Source organism: Coptis chinensis, chromosome 3 (assembly GCF_015680905.1).
Source record: "Coptis chinensis isolate HL-2020 chromosome 3, ASM1568090v1, whole genome shotgun sequence".
NCBI lineage: Eukaryota > Viridiplantae > Streptophyta > Magnoliopsida > Ranunculales > Ranunculaceae > Coptis > Coptis chinensis.
The window spans coordinates 72,501,956-72,519,940 of NC_141458.1; the positions used below are offsets into that span (position 1 = coordinate 72,501,956).

At 39.6% G+C, this 17,985-nt stretch overlaps 2 long non-coding RNA genes across 2 annotated transcripts; one reads left to right on the plus strand and one right to left on the minus strand.

The window, feature by feature from the left end:
- The first annotated feature begins 2,337 nt into the window (after positions 1–2,337).
- Positions 2,338–3,037, plus strand: LOC147510704 (uncharacterized). The gene is made up of 2 exons (XR_015216851.1): positions 2,338–2,577; positions 2,647–3,037. It is a non-coding gene; the product is annotated as an uncharacterized LOC147510704 (long non-coding RNA).
- A 3,283-nt stretch (positions 3,038–6,320) lies between these two features.
- On the minus strand, positions 6,321–8,108 carry LOC147510705 (uncharacterized). Its single transcript, XR_015216852.1, has 2 exons — positions 6,619–8,108; positions 6,321–6,512 (listed from the first exon to the last, which is right to left on the minus strand). It is a non-coding gene; the product is annotated as an uncharacterized LOC147510705 (long non-coding RNA).
- Between the last annotated feature and the right edge of the window lie 9,877 nt (positions 8,109–17,985).

The window sequence follows — 17,985 nt, forward strand, 5'->3', positions numbered from 1 at the left end:
TTGTAACAAAGATGCTTATAGAGAAAAATCAAGTGATAACATTTTATTGTTGCTGAAACTCAGAGATTTTTGTGGGATATGTGGAATACTTGTTGAATCTAAGTTTGTAATCTAAGTTTCATATTCAACTTCGCAGGTTTTGTTAGTCCGTTTACAGAGATTTCTCAGATTTTTAAAGGGTACAATTCATTATGGAATTCAACTGCAAAAAGAGAATCAGGACTTCCATGCAAGACCTTCATATATTTCTGCCAAAGCCACCAGTTATGTGGTGTGATAACTTAAGTGCAATTGCGAAATCTAAGTTTCATATTCGACTTCGCAGGTTTTGTTAGTCCGTTTACAGAGATTTCTCAGATTTTTAAAGGGTACAATTCATTATGGAATTCAACTGCAAAAAGAGAATCAGGACTTCCATGCAAGACCTTCATATATTTCTGCCAAAGCCACCAGTTATGTGGTGTGATAACTTAAGTGCAATTGCGTCCAGTATTCCATGCAAGGACTAAACACATTGAGGTGGACTTCCATTACATTAGAGAACTCAAATACAAGTGGTGGGAAATGTTGTAACTATTTTCTGTTTCTATTCCCTGTAACTATTTTCTGTTTCTCTGTAAATGTTGTCTGTAAATACAAGTGAAATCAATTTGGGAAAAAAAATGACTTGCTGTTTTTTTGCCTCTTGGACGGTGTGGCCACACCGTTTGGACCCAAACGGTGCGGTGTGGCAAGAGGCAAAACAAAAAGTCATTTTTTCCCAAGTTTTACTTTCAAACGACATGGCCACACCGTTTGAGACTAAGTCCAAACGGTGTGGCCACACCGTCCAAATGCCAAAAAAACAGAGAATTTACGCAAATTTCGCAATTTTGAACAAATTCAAAGGAAAGTTTGTGACTCAATTAAACTACCATCCATACTGAATAAAATATTTTGCTTACAGATGTGGGCAGCATGCCTTAGCACCTGTGGTGCTTTTGCACTATATTAGGATTCACGGCAAACTTGGATTGGACAACAACCTTGAACAAGAATTACCTTAGCATACTGTACAAAGCACGTGTTCAGATACAAATACAATACAGACCATATAAAGATTACACCAATGATCATTTTGCCGTTTTTGAGTGTTTGATAAGCCAATCAATGACACTGTCTATGTTGATGGAATCCTTGCATGAGATCATGTAGCAGCAGACTTCTCTATCTTTGATGGACTCCAGACCAAGTATCTCTGTTTTTTTGGCATTTGGACGGTGTGGCCACACCGTTTGAGACTAAGTCCAAACGGTGTGGCCACACCGTCCAAATGCCAAAAAAACAGCAAGTCATATTTTTCCAAGTACTAGTTTCAAACGACATGGCCACACCGTTTGAGACTAAGTCCAAACGGTGTGGCAACACCGTCCAAATGCCAAAAAAACAGAGAATTTATTTTGCCAAGTTCAAATCTCAAACTATATGGCCACACCGTTTGGACTCAGTCTCAAACGGTGTTGCCATGTCGTTTTAGACTAATTACAAACGACATGACCACACCGTTTGAGACTAAGTCCAAACGGTGTGGCCACACCGTCCAAATGCCAAAAAAACAGCAAATCATAATTTTGCCAAGTTTTAGTTTCAAACGACATGGCCACACCGTTTAAGACTAAGTCCAAATGGTGTGGCTACACCGTCCAAATGCAAAAAAAACAGAGAATGTTTTTTGCCAAAAGTCATTTTTTCCAAAATCAAACAAACATACATACATCCATACAATTAATTCGACAAAAAAATACCATCAAATTTAAGAAAATTGTATCAAAAACAAAATTACAATTCCAACCACATGAACATTAATTACATAGACTTATTCCTAGTCAACATCTATTATTGGTATTTCGGCCCCATCATTAGTGTGCTCGTCTTCCAATACTAAATTGGGAATGTTCAATGCCGTAAATTGCGCTTGTCTTGCTTGTAATGCAGTATCCCAACTATCTGCAATTAAGTGTCGAGCTCACGCCATCTTCGCATCGGTTTTGGAACCGGACAATCATCAACAAGTTCAACATGGACAAAATGACATCCCCAGACGTAAAGCGGTACCCAACACTTTCTTTACTCTCGGGATTTGCTTGGGTTCTCGGTGGCAAAATAAGATGGCAAGTACATACTTCCTAAATGTACGAGGGCGACATTAAATCTCGAAGCAAATAGATATCCAAAGAAAGGGCATGCTCATCCCACTTACGAGGGGTGCCCAACCGCATTCATGGGAAATTGTAGGTTTCACGCATTACCTAATCTCCTTTGTGAGTGTACAATGTACAATATAGGGGAGGTTGTCATTAAGTTCTTGTAACAACTCATTTCTCATCCACGACCACTCTTCCTGACTTCTTCCTAATGCAATGCACATTGCTCTATACCCGCAATTGCCATCACCCACAGGGTCATCCACTTTAACAATATATTTGTGCAGTTCTTTTGGAATGTCCAAACCGTAATGTCTCGGCTCCCTCAAGATGCCAATGTCCAACTTTTGAGGTGAATTTTTAGAAGAGTTATTCCGTGGTGTGGTTGTTTTAGGTGGTAAAGGTGATTTTTGAGAAGAGTTATTCCGTGGTGTGGTTGTTTTCCGTGGTGTGGTTGTTTTAGGTGGTAAAGGTGATTTTTGAGAAGAGTTATTCCGTGGTGTGGTTGTTTTAGGTGGTAAAGGTGATTTTTGAGAAGAGTTATTCCGTGGTGTGGTTTTTTTGTGTGGCAAAGGTGGTTTCGGAGAAGACTTCTCTGCAGGTGGGTTTGGAGTAGCTTGGAATTTATGAGAAGGCTTGGAATTTGGCGTACATTCTGATTGTTGCGACGAGACCCACTCTTCATGCTCACGTTGGGAATGTTCAAAACCAGATGAATCTCGTTTTTGAAGAGTTCTCATCCTCAGTTGGAAGCTTTCTCTTGCAGCTACCCTTAGGCCGACCTTTGGTTTTCGCCTCCTCATGAGGTGGTTCTAGCCATGTAGTTTCTGGCACAGCAATCTCCATCAGTTTTCTAACCATAACCCTCTGCTCTTCTTCAGAAGCCATTTCATACCTTTTCATAAACATATCCATCGAAGGTCTACAATCGGGACCAACACCCACCGACACACTTGGAAAAGCGCATGAGTTTTCAAAAGGGATCGATAGCACTCAAAGATATGGAACGTTCTTGCTTTTGAAGTTCAATGATTTCGTGAGCACATGACAATCCATGACTGGTGCGCAAATAACACCCACAAATGAACTCAGAGTCTTTAGCAGCACAGCTTACACGGGTATCTACTTCTTCATAAAGCAAGTCCAAACATTTTCTTGAGACCAGGTTTCTGAGTTCACGAAATAAAGGAATCCGGTGGTGGTGCTGGGTTACAATCAAACTCTTCTCGAACGTACCTCTAATCTCAGACAGCTGGATCTCTAAAATCGGGTCGATCAAGTAAAACATACTTAGAAAATCATGTCTGTTTGTGTTTCCTAGAACACGTTTCACCTGAGCATGAGACCCTTCGACTCTATTGGTCGTTGTACTCCCAAAGTGAATGTGTTGATCTGTCCAACAACATACGAATCGATCCTTGTAAGGCAACCAAGTCTCTCGCAGATAACTAACAAAATTGGAGTACTCAACCCTATAGTGTTTTTCCAAAGCAAAGAATTTACGGTTGAAGATATCCTCGATCCCTCGATTTCACTTTAATCGTTCCACGAGGAACGGCCTTTATCTACTAGTTACGTGGTGGGAAAAAATCATTGCATTTCGGAAGGATGCACATAGAGATATGCCATCTACGAGAGATGCTTTGCGCGTCGAGGAAACACAATATCAGCAGCACCCATCAAGGCCAAGTCCCGTCGGACCACGATCACGGATGGCCTTTCTTCACCCAAAGAAACCGTTAAACCGACGCCAAAGCCCACTCATAGTCTATCGCTGTTTTGATTTGGAGCAACACTTGACAGACCGCGGAAAGACTTCGGGTTGAAGTCACCCCCACAAACCGTACAAAAGGCCACCGATACTTATTGGTTTTGTAGGTGGCGTCTATGATGAAAACTTTTGGAAAAGTTCGAGCCATTTTAACACCGTGCGGATGGGCCCATAACAATCCGTTATCTCATCCGTATTCATATCCTCTCACCTCCTCGAAATAATGGTTTTTACGCTAACAACTCACGCAATCTTTGCATTTGCGGCGACCGTTCATATCCAATGTCCTCACCTTGTGCCGGCATTGTAGACTTGAAATATGCTAGATAGGTTATCGAAACCTATGTCCGATGGACTTCAAAACTTCTTTAGGTTTAACTCCATTTTGAGTCATCTCGACAAGACTTCGAATTATGGAACGATCGGTCGAGTAGCAAATGCATGTCCTTCAAGGGTGTTGTTAAGCTAATGGATGGTTGTGAACACCATTAAGAACGACAATTTTCCAACTATCGGCGGTCTTGGCGTTGGAAAATACATCTTAACTTAAATGGACATCCACGTTTCATGGTTCCCGTATTTCTCTTATTAACTTTTCTCGCTTTTTTGTGTGAACGATACGCCCGAACTCTCGCATTCTAAATCCGGCCTTGGTACTTTCGGTTCCGTTAGCATTCTGCGACTTCCCAATTACCACAACCACATTACATTGTTTTTCCCGGCGGTTGCCCAACCAATTCGTCACTACGTGTATGAAATACCTAAAGATATGAAAGAAAACAACAATCAATAAACTAATATAATTTCATTTAGAAAATAAAACAAGTGAAAACAATGCCTACTATGTACCTCTTCCGTAGTAAATATTTACGTTGTATCCATTGAAAGCGGTTGAACATCATCCACGTCATTCGAGTTTCCAGAGTTCTCGAAACGCACCGAAGGATCCTAAATAAAGAACAGTTGTTAATTGATGTTTGGCTTAAGTACCAAATGCCACAAACGACATGGCCAAAAGATTTGAACTTGGAAAAAAATATGACTTGCTGTTTTTTTGGCATTTGAACGGTGTGGCCACACCGTTTGGACTTAGTCTTGAACGGTGTGGCCACACCGTTTGGACTTAGTCTTAAACGACATGTCCATACCGTTTGGAATTAGTCTTGAGCGGTGTAGCCATGTCGTTTAAGACTAAGTCCAAACGGTGTGGCCACACCGTTCAAAGCCTAAGTCCAAACGGTGTGGCCACACCGCGTTCAAAAAAAAAACAGCAAGTCATATTTTTCCAAGTTCAAAACTCAACGATATGGCCACACCGTTTGGGACCTAGTCCAAACGGTGTGGCCATGTCGTTTGTGACTAACTTCAAGCGGTGTGGCTACACCGTTCAAGTCGCAAAAAAAAACGGATAAATCGTTTTTCCAAATTCAAATCCCCAAACGACATGGCCACATCGTTTTGGACCACGATCGACGATTGTGGACGAGACCGTTTGGTGTGAAATACAAACGACCTAGCGCGTCGTTTAATTACTACATGCATAATTATTACATGTATAATTATTACATGTATAATCAGCGTACACATCAATAATTCCTACATGCATAATTATTACATGTATAATCATCCATTACACATCAATAATTCCTACATGCATAATTATTACATGTATAATCACTTTACACATTAATAATTCCTACATGCAAAATTATTACATGCATAATTACTACATGCTTACATGTATAATCACCGTACACATCAATAATTTCTACATGCATAATTATTACATGTATAATTACTACATTCATAATTACGTTTAATTTAGATTTACCTTATTCTTATTAAATGCATCATCATCCATTCCTCTATTTTCTTCACTTTGAACTTGTTCTACATTCTCTTTTGAATGGGGTCACTTGGAACTTGTTTCATATTTTTCTTCTTGAATGGGGTCATGATGCATTACATTTTCTTCGTCATCTTCATGTTCTAAAATGGGGTTGGGCTCTTCCATTAGTGTTTAGTCTTTAGGGTTTAAGGGTTTAAGGGTTTAAGGGTTTATGGTTTTTATGGTGGAAGATAAAGAGAATAAAAAGAAGGGTTGAAAAGGTTCAGAACAAGTCAAATTCACTTTGGTTTGGGGTATGCCCAACACAAAACAACTTTTGGGACCAATGGCACATTTGTAATAAGTGTTTTAGTTTTTGGGGTCTGCCCAACACAATATGGGGTCCGGCAGTAACAAGTACCTTTAAATTTGAGGTACCAGCGGTTTGCAAGCATATTTTTAAGTTGACCTCAAAACTGAGGAAATGGAAAGCCCTTTGAGATTATCAAAGCGTACTTTTTATCTATTTATTTGCTCGTTTTTTAAAAGGTGATTGCATTTATTATTGATAGAAATCTTTACTACATGGGTACATGGGCTACTGGCAGAACAAGCAACCAGCTAACCAACCTGATGAAACAACAAACACAGAGCTCTAACCTAAGCATCTATCAATTACTATGCTCCCCAGTCCTCCCCACGCCACGCCCATCCTCACCACTCTTTTTCTCTGAAGAACAATAGCAATGACATAATGTTAATACAACCGATAAACACTTTAATTATCCTCCAACATGGATATAATGTGGACAATAACAAAAAAGTGTACAACGTACTTTCTTCATGAGACGTTTACAAAAGCTTGCCATTGGTGAATTAGTGACCCTGTAAAAAGATTAAGACTATGAATCTGGTTTCTGGAATCAATCTGTTGTCCACATCACTATTAATTGCTAATGTTGTGATACCGGATAACAAATGTGGAGTACCAGTATGTGGTTGGTGGTTACCATAAAAAACAAATGTGGTGGTGGTCACGCTTCTTAAGATCACCAAAAAAGAATCAACTAGAACCCAAAAGCTAACAGTGCTCTTATGTTACAAGAGTTGGTCGCTCTCTATGATGCCAAATACCCCCACTTCGTATTTTCTCTGCAAAAGAGCTCAACCTGGCAACCAATAACTACCATCGACACCACCATGTTCTTCGCCACACTTACAACTACACCCTTTACAAAGGAATCCTTGATCATCGATTAGTCCTAATTAAGGAATTTCAAGACCATGACTACCTATTCACCGAACAAGTTATAAATGAAATCGCGGTCGGGTCACTGCTTAACAAACATGCCAAGGTTCTCACTATTTTTGGCTGCTGCTTGGAGACTAAGGCTCCCATCTTGACTTTCGAATATCCGCCCAATGGAGCACTCTCTGATCACATATACTCATCCCCAAAGCACCTTCCGCCACTACCATTAGAAACTCGATTGAGGATTTCCATGGATATCGCCGATGCAGTCACCTATCTCCACTTGGCCAACTCCAAAACCATCATCCATAGACACATATCATCGGATAACATTTTCTTGGACCAACATTTTGGCACAAAATTGTCTGATTTTGGTCTCTCTGTATCGATTCCTTACGGAGAAAGGCATGTAGATGCACAAGTCGTGGGTACTTTTGGATTTACTGCGCCTGAATGCATAGCTACAGGGAGGTATACAGAGAAGAGTGATGTTTTCGGCTTTGGAGCTGTATTTTTTTAGATTATAACTGGAAATGGAGCTCACAACATACTCGAGCTGATTGTTACAGTCATGACTTACCCTGTTCCATTAACACAGATGCTCACTGAATTATATCTGGAAACCAACATCTTTCACTTAGAAAACAAAGAACAGTTGAAAGCGTGTTCAGAGCTTGCTCTAAGATATGTGGAGCAGGATCCAGAGGAAAGACCAACAATGAAAGAAGTTGCTCAAGAGCTGAGACAGATCACACTATTGCAACAGAGGAAAGACTGCAAAGACTTCTGAGAACATTTTTTTTATCATGTGCAATGGTTAAATTATATTGATTAGTATATATATGAAAATCAGTAAAGCTACGCTACTACCATCGTGTTTACGCTGTAGTTTACGCTTTTACTGGTTTTTCATGCGAAAAACGGAAAAAATATATAAATAGTAAAACAAGATAGATCGATACCTTATGGTGTGGGAAAACTATAGCTTGGTAAATAAAAACTAGGAAGAGAGAAGCAAGAGAAGAAGACCGACTTTATGGGTTTTTCTGGTTTCATTCGAAAATAGGCTTTGGATGTGGGGGGTGTATTGAACTCGTGCCCAACATAATTACAGACCCCAAATTTAAGCAGAATTGGGCCGGAGTCTGTTCAACATAATTTGGGCTCTGTCAATAGTAGGACCCATAAAGTATAAACAAAAGCTGGCTTGAAATTGCCAGGCTCAAATTTAGCCCGTCAAAAGTTGCACACTTGCGCTTTCACTTTAAGTATGAACTTTGAAACAGTCATCGTAGGAATGAAGAAAAGTCGCTTTAAGTCAAGGGTACCCCTAGCTAAAATGTATTTGATAAACCTTGAGAAATTCATGAATTAAAGCAATCTGGAGTCACATATTATTATGGTGTCATGGCATATATTAGCGACTAGTTCCCACTTCCCACTAGCACTCGCTCTCAAAAGCCCGACTACCGCAAGGCGTTTTTAGAACACTAAGTTTTGTTTTGCCTCATTTATAAAACTTTTAAGTCAAGGGTACCCCTTAAAATGTATTTGATAAACCTTGAGAAATTCATGATTTTGGATATATTTTAGTTTGTTTTGGCATATATTAGCGACTAGTTCCCATTCCCACTATTCAAAGGCAAGGCCTTAGGCCATTTGAAATGTCTTATAATTTTGGATATTTTTTTTAGTTTGTTTTTGGTTTTATGAGAAAAATGTCTTATAAGAAACTCCAATTCTATAAGCATTCAAAATGGATCTACTTCAATTCTATAAGTCTTATAACTCAAAAATAACTCTCAAAACCCCCCGGCCCATATACCCTAGTCTCATTTTCTTTTCTTTATTTTTCATTATCTTATTTTCCAAATAACTCTATTACCCTAGCCACCACCGGCTACCACCAGGGCCGGCTCTGGGGCAAGGCCAAGTAGGCGGCCGCCTAGGGCCCCGAGTCAAAGCCCAATAATAAGGCCCCCATTCAGTGCTTGGGTCTGGAGTTTATCTACTATATATTTAATGATCTGGATACAAAAATACTCACATATAGAGAAATTAGAATAGCAACCAACTACACTAAATAATTTTGGATGTTTATTAGGCATTTAAAATATTTTTATAGCATAAACAATAGGTTATTTAGTCCCTTTTTAAGAATTTGCCTTGGGCCCCCACAATCTCAGAGCCGGCCCACCACCACCACTGCCGTCACTACCACCACCACCATCATTATCTCCATCACCACTACCACCGTACTATTAAGACTATCACTACCACCACCATCACCACTGCTGTGCTATTAAAACCACCACTACCACCACCACTATTACTACCACCGTACTATTAAGACCAATATCATCACCTCCATTACCACCACCACCGTACTATTAAGACTATCACCACCACCACCACCATGTTATTAAGACATCCACCACTTCTACTACCACCACCATCACCGTGCTATTAAAACCAATATCATCACATCCACTACCACCACCACCGTGCTATTAAGACTACTACCACCACCACCGCCAATTAAAGTAGTTTTCTAAAATCAATATTCTAATTATCAAAATTGATTTGAAACTGAAAATCAAACTATACGTTTGTTTCAAATTAATATATTCAAGTTAAATGTGATGTAAAGTAGGGTTATATTTGTCAAATAACCATCTATAAAATGTCATGTATTTGTTTTTTCTATTTTTACAAGTGCTTATAAGAGGAACTTAAAATAAAAAACAAACCAATTTATAAGACCATCTTATAAGACCTCTTATAACACATGGTCATATAAGACCCTCTTATAACTTAATCCAAAAAAACAAATAGCCCCTTAGTGGTTGGGGTGTGAGACATTAATATGTCGATACCCAGAAGCATGACCTTCTTCAGGGTGCCCTCTAACATGTGTTAGGCGTCATTATCTGTGTTTTGGAGTTCATTAATTAAAGATAGATGCTTTAATTAGTCATGTAAATGGTCTACAGATAACTTCAGTGACCGGTAGAACAAAAAATATTTGGTCATGCATGTTTTATGCAGTACTTAGTACTTACTACACAAGGAGATGAAATTTTACCAAACAAAAAACACAAGGAGATGAAACTGACATCATTTGATTAACATACTGTCTAAATTTTTTAATACTCAAAACTTTTAATTGCTATATATTATCACAAGCTCTGACAGCTTAATATGAAGAAAGCTGTATATTAAGAAATTATGTGGACGGTCGTTTACAGCTTCTGAGTTGAGAGTGATGATCTTTAGGGCCAAGTGCATGATTAGAATGCTGTTTATATATAAAGATATGTGATTAGGCCTTTAAAAGTGATAAAGATTGCATTCACGGCGAGCAACATAGTTGTACTTGAATGAATACGAAAAATATCGAATATATTTTAAAGAGAAAAACCAACAACATTTGATTGCGCCAGAGTGCTAGACATTAGGCAATCTGCGAAGATCGAACAAATCGCTCTTTATAAGGTACTTCACGTGCAAGCATAGGAATATTTATTCAAAAAATGTCATCTTATCAAGGCATGAATAGCTTGGATTGGTTGAGTGGCATTCACTTCTAATAATATTTAATTGCAAGCACATTTGGTCAGGGATGACATTTCACATATTTTGACAGATTTGCTTTCTAAAACAATTTGAGATATTTAGATCTGGGGGCTATTTTTTAATTAGATAATTTACAGCATCGTCACCAAATACGGGTTTAAAACGCGTTTAAAACCGGAGATATTGCCAAAATGCCCGGTTCCGATTTTAAAACCGGGTTTTCAACAAAAATGCGTTTTAAACGCGTTTTAAACCCGATTTAAACCCGTTTTAAACCCGTTTTACCGAGATTTTGAAAATCTCCCGTTTAAAACTTTTTTTTTTTTTTTTTTTTTAAAAGAAAATGCTAGAAAAGAAAAGGGTTTTGGAGTTTACCTTTTTGAAGAGTGGGCGTTAGATTGACTTATTGAGACCGTTCTATTTTGCTTTAGACTATTAATAATTAATTAAAAATTTTAAAGTTATTAACTTATTTGTAGTACTTAATTATGCCATTATGGTTGGTAATTAGTAGTATCTTATTTTGAATAGTGTTTTGGCACTGAATCTAAAACTTCTAGTATTTGGATGAGTAATGATAATTTGATACTTTCATGTATTTGAATTTTCTTTCATTTGTATTATTATTATTTTTATTTTATGTGTCTATTTTTTTTTCCCACTTTTATAGAAAATCAAACTCTTTATCTATTATATTATTTATCATCGGTTTTTACCGTTTCTTTTACGTATTTACGCTTTTAAACCCGCTTTTTTTTTAAACCCGTTTTTATGCCCCACGCTTTTTACATTTTTTTTTTCCGTTTTTTTTCCGAGACGTTCCGTTTAAAACACGAACTAAGTTTTTTTCAAGTATACCGTTTTAAACCCGTACCGTACTTGGTGACAATGATTTACAGTTGGTCACTAATTTATCGTTTATTTGCGTTTGGGTCAAAATTTATAGTTGACTATGTTGATTTTGAGTTTACCGTCTTGTTCCATCTATAATTTCTTAAAAATGGCTAAAATGTCTTTCTGCACATACCATACACGTGACTTACTTGTGGACCAAACACAAATATTATTATTAACAGTATAACCAAATACTAAAAAATTCAAATAATAGTCATACACTTGACAAAGATCTAAGATTTGATTCAATGGTCATATAAGAATCTTTTTGTGACCACAACTTAACCAACTTACATCTTGCACCTAAGCCAAGTTAATTAACATACACATGCAAATACGATCCAAAAGTGATTGGTGGAAACAAAACAAAATGCATATTATTAATTTTTGTATAAGTGTACGAATTAAATAGTCTCGATCATTATACAAATTTTTTTGTGGTAGGAGCAAAATGAAATTTCACGAATATTATTATGAACACGTTTGAGGTTGTGATAATTCAATTGCTATACTTAAAAATTAGAAGGTGTTTGTTTTTCATTTGCTTTTGTACTAAAATAATTGTGAGGTATTGTTCAAATTGGACTATCTCAAGCCTAAATTTGAACAAAATTCTTACATCTATATAAATAAAGATGATCAATTGCAGAACACCTCGTACGATTTATTATCAGTGTTAGTCACGGGGTTGAATACTCTATTGTTGATTCAATCGCTATCATTAGGTATAAACTAGAATATAATAAAGGTTGGTAAAATGGAATAAATATTTGAGTGGCCAATTTATCCAATTAGAGAGTTTTAACTTTCAAGGAGGTAGTGGTGACTAGTGAGCTTATGCCAATGGGAGAGGTGGAAGAATATAGGGGTATAATAGATAATAATTTTTTTTAAGGGTGAGTTTAATTATAGACGTAACAAGGGGAGAATATTAGCACTTTAAAATTATTGTTTAATAGTATCAAGAACATAAAATTGTACACCTCAATTAGCGGCTAATTTGATGTCAATTTAGATTTGGTCATTGTATTTAAGGTCAACTACCAATTACATGCAAGATACATCATAATTAGAGCATACTCGCAATTAGAACAAATTTAGGCCTTTTATTAAATGCCCAACTCTTATCTCCAAATTAGGGTTTGGCCCTCAAACTTTAATGGTAAATTAGAGTTTGGTCCTAAGGATAAATGTGTCAATATATATATAAAAAAATAAATGGGCAACTGTCAATTTTGGCCCAAATACAAATAAACAATCAATTGGTGACCAACTGCAACTTATCCAATTAAAAAGTGGCCCAAAAGCTAAATAGCCCAAAAAAGTTTGCTAAAAAGTTTGCTAAAAAGTTTGTCACATAAATAATTATCAAAAAAGAATTTCAGCGTATATTACTTTATTTGTCCGTGAAAAGGAAATGGATATATCTATATCTATATCAATATATATCTTAATATTAAAGCTTCTACAAATGGTATTTTTCGAGCTCTATTAAAATTCCACATCATCTCCTATTAAAACGGGAATTCCTTTTCTATTGAAAAAAGAAATTTTAGCACTTCTAATTATAACATATTAAAATAGAATTTCTTGCTCTATTAAAAAGGAAAAATATATCTAACACTTCTAATTAAAACAGAAATACTTCTCCTATTTAAACGGGAATCATACATCTAAATTAAGTCAATTATTTAAATGGGATCCTTCCCCCAATTAAAAAATGGGTTTTTAAAACTTAATTAAAATAATTTGTTAGGAAATTAAAACGGGTTAGCAAAATGAAAATTATTTTCCCCAATTAAAACAATTTATTAGAAATTTTCTATATGTATAATTATGACCATTAAGCAAGTTTTCAAAAGATCGAGTCGGTGTGTATGCACGAGCCTACATTCTAGTATCTTAATATTAAAGCTCCCACAAGGGATATTTTTTTAACTCTCTTAAAATTCCACATCATCAACTCCTATTAAAATTGGAATTTTTCTCCTATTGAAAAGAGAAATTCTGGCACTTCTAATTAAAACGGAAATCCTTCTCCTAGTATAATGGAAATTCCTCTCCTATTAGAAAAGAAAAATCTAGAACTTCTAATTAAAATGGGAATCCTTCTCCTATTAAAAACGGGAATCACACTTCTAAATTAAAACATTATCCCTCCCCCAATTAAAAAACGGATTTTAAAACTTAATTAAAATAATTTGTTGAGAAATTAAATCGGGTTGTTAAGACTTTATTAAAATAATTTTTTAGAAAATTAAAATGGGTTATCGACGAAAACAGGAATCACGATTTGTTAATATTAAAGCTCCCACAAAGGGTATTTTTCGAGCTCTATTAAAATTCCACATCATCTCCTATTAAAATGGGAATTCCTTCTCTATTGAAAAATGAAATTCTAGCACTTCTAATTATAATATATTAAACAGGCGCTGACTAGCAAAGTCGGTAAAACCTTTGGGCTCGAACCCCGCTTGTAAGAACCTAAAATCTAAACAATTTATATTGGTAAGAACCCTAAGATTACAACCTCAAACTTACTCTTCACCCTTCCTTTTTTCACTCCTCTCCTTCTTACTATGCAGCCTCCACTTTCTTCTCTCCATCCTCTTCTTTTTACACCCCTTCCTTTCGTTTCTGGACCGTCCATCTGTCCTCTCATCTGGTGGCTCCCCTCTTTGCCGTACTTAGGCCACGTCCGCAACCTAGGGTTCCGCGGCTATGTTCTCCTGCTCCCCAGGTTATCTTATTAAGCTGCCTTCCACTCTTTGTCCCGCTGACTTGGTCTCCATCCCCATGTGGAGTCACTCCAAGCTAGTCCATCCGTCTCTCCCTCCATCCCCCAGTTCATCTCCCAACCGTACACGGGCCCCATCCACTGATTAGGGTTCTGCAAACATGATCCCATACTCCCCGACGTCCCTTATTATGCTACCCCCACTTCTTTTTCCGCTGACCCAGTCCACTATTCATTATTAAACCACTACAAATGCCCCTTCTCGACACCGCGGCCATTTAATTGGTTCGGGGTCGAGAATTCCCACCGCCTCATTTCTCTAACTGAGGTCAGTTCTTCTCGAGACGTGTGCGATGGGATGGGTAATCATCACGCGTGTTTTCTGTAACCCCTCGTTTCTCAAACCTCCACGTGTCAACCTTTGGCTGGAGCTCCAGCCGACCCTTCGATTTTCTCACCCCCTGGAATTTACCCTTTTACCCTCAGTCTATTTAAACTTCGCTCCTTCTCCTTCCTCCCTCACTTTATTCTCAGTTTCTCCCTCTCTCTTTGCTTTCCTTCCCATTTTACCTTCTTTTCACGATTTTTCTCCGGTTTACTTGCACCTCCACAGTGATCCCTTCCGTTGTGATCTTTCTGGTGGCCATCTCCTCGTTTAGGTTCTTCCTCCAGGCTTGTCATCTCATTCTTCCCTTTGCTCGATAAGTTTCCTAGGCTTTATCCTCTTTAAGTTGTATTGTACTTGAGTTACTTTTGCATCTAGAGTCTGTTCATCTCCCTTTTCGATGTTGGACCCCGGTTCCGGTGCCTCCACCTCTCCCCGTTCTACTGAGGTAGCGTCTCCACCCCCTCTTGCTCCTGCTGCGGCCCCCTCCACCTCGGGCCGCCAAGGCACTCTACTACCACCCCCATCCCGGTTTTGTAGACCTAATTTGAATGCAATTAGGGCTGCCTATGGGATCCTAGCCAACATAGAATTGGAGCACGTGCCCTCCGTCACCCACTACCCTCACTTGGTTTCCCGCCGCCCGGGGTATCTTGTTATAAATGTATGCCAAATTGTCGCTGGTCTGCAGTTTCCACTCACCCTCCTTGATGTCGAGGTGTGTAACCATTTGAACATCCCCCCTGCCAAGGCATCGACAATTTTTTAAGGATTATGTATGCAGCGAATTCATATAACAAAAGCGGCGAACCCAAGATAACTAGCTGTGATATTTTTTCTCAATACTACATCAAGAAAAATACCAAAGATGTAGGTGTCGGGTACCAATCCTTCTGTGTAGGTCCTTCGAAGCAATCATTCATCCTCCGTGTCATTACCTTTGACAAGGTGTGGCCGGCATCACTACCCGCTATATGTATCGGCCAACTTTCTATCCGCGGACCTTCCTTCTGACTTAACACTAAATCATCTCGCCTTCATCACCGATGATGAGTATCCTAGATCTTTCCCCTTTTCCTGTTGCGCTTTTCAAGTTATCCACTAATCCACAACTTCTCTTATTTGCAGGTTGGCGGCCAGACTCAAAATCCCAAATTTACGCCAGGATCTCTTGCCCTATCTTCCAAAGACTTCGCGACCTTGGTTCTGCTCAGGCGGATCAACTGGGTATCCATCCCACTACCGCGACTCCCTTATTGCCCATCCCCGATCTACAATATATTGGTGGTCTATCTACACCTTTCTACCGTCCTCCCCCTCCCAAAGAGCGTAAGCCCCAAACATCCCCCCTCACAAGCATAGGCCTCACCCCCATACTTCACGCCGCCAGCCTCTCCAACCTTCCCCTCACTCCCCTGCCTCCCTTGATTCTCCAGATTTTCCCCACTCCTCTACCCTAGAACACGTCCCATCATACCACTTTATCTCCACCTGGGACCAATATATTTCTCCTCACTCACCTTCCGCGGACATGGATGTTCATAAACAGAAGTTGTTCGATAGTGACTCTAATGAGGATGTGGTGATGGAAGTTCCTTCCAGCGAAGTGCAAGCTCCTGTTGACCAGCCTCCCTCCAAGAGGCAGTGAGCCACTGCATCTGAAGGACCTGCCCATACCACTTAGTGGGACTCTGCCTCCACGGAACAAGACCCTGCCTCTTCACCCCTTCACCCTATTATCTCTTCCCCCCGCACACGCCGGTCTGGCAAAGAACTTGTCCGCCTACTGTCCCGGCATCTGATCTTATCACCGCAAAGGAATTCTGTTCGATTTTCAAGGTGCGCAACCGTAAGTTGAATACGGCGGACTTCGCTCTGGACAATGCTGCCATAGCCTCCTCCTTGTTCTATAACGCTCACTTGCCTAAGGACATAGCTTATGCAGACGGTGGTTCATTTGACCAGCACCATAGCTCGTTGTATACAATTGGGAAAGGGTACAACTCTCTCTCTCTCTCTCTCTCTCTCTCTCTCTCTCTCTCTCTCTCTCTCTCTCTCTCTCTTCTTATCCATCTTCCTCTTTGATCCCAGGTGAGCCTGGACATCTCCTTTATGATCCGTGGCCTGTTCAATGCCAAGACTAAGGTGACAGCCTTGGAGCAAGAACTTAACGGCCCAACTGGCTTGAGAGCTACCTATGTCGGACTTCAATCAGATCTGGCAGCTGCCAATTTGGCCAAAGTCAAGGCACATGATGAACTCATATCTGCGGAGTCATCTCACCAACGATACATTGATACGGTCAACGAGCGCCTGAGCCGTCAAAGAGAAACGCTCCTCTAACAACACCAGATCGACTTGGACACCCTCACCCTACAACACCAGAGGACCGTGGACGTCCTCAGTCAGACCCATAAGGATGATACCGCCAAGCTGATGGAGCAGCACCAATCGGACATGACGGTTCTTCGTGACCACTTCATGGCCCTGGTTGACAAGAGGGTAGCCAGGAAGATCTAGGAAAAACTTGAGCGGCTCACACAGGAAGGCTGCCTTCTCTCCGAAAGACCTGCCACCCCGGTGATCGAATCCCCAGAGCTCGCCAGGGAAGGAGTCTCGTCCCCGATGTCACTCCCGAGAACCTTGTGATGGACGAAGACACCTCCCCTACGGCAGCCACTGAGGAGACCCCTGCTGCCACTGCTGAAGGAACTACCGAGGAGATGATTGTTGAGGAGTCCACCTAGGGAATGCCCTAGATCTCTTTTGTATTAAAACCTTGTTACTAACTCACGATTTGATTCTCTCCATGTTTAGTGATTTTGATGTTTGAATACGCTTAACATGCATATTGTCTTTTATCTTCGAGTTTTATCTACTTGTTTGACTTGCAAAGTATACCCACATGTAATTATCCACATCTTTGGTCAATCCTTTGCCCTCTCCTTAGCGCATTTCTAAAATTTTCACCCTCGAATCTTTCCTCCTCTCACTAGGGCACTTCACCGACTCTATTGAGTTGTGCGACGTGCCCAGTCAAGCGGTACAGTCAAATGTAGCCCAACTTCTTTGCCCCATGTATCTTTTGCATCTCTGATCCACGGAGGGCTCATCCCACCCCGTGGGCTCGATCACGCCATGACCTCTTGGAACAACTCATCTTGTTCTAGGCTCCCCCCAGCTCTAGTGTCATCAAAGGGCTCTTCCCCTCCGTAGCTTCTCCCTCAGCTAGGCGTAGAAGCCCGATGGGGTCATTCCCATTGCCCCATATGTCTCGTGCATCTCTATTCTACGGAGGGCTCACCCCACTCCGCGAGCTAAATCAGGCCATGAAGCCTGCTGGAACGACTCTTCTCGTT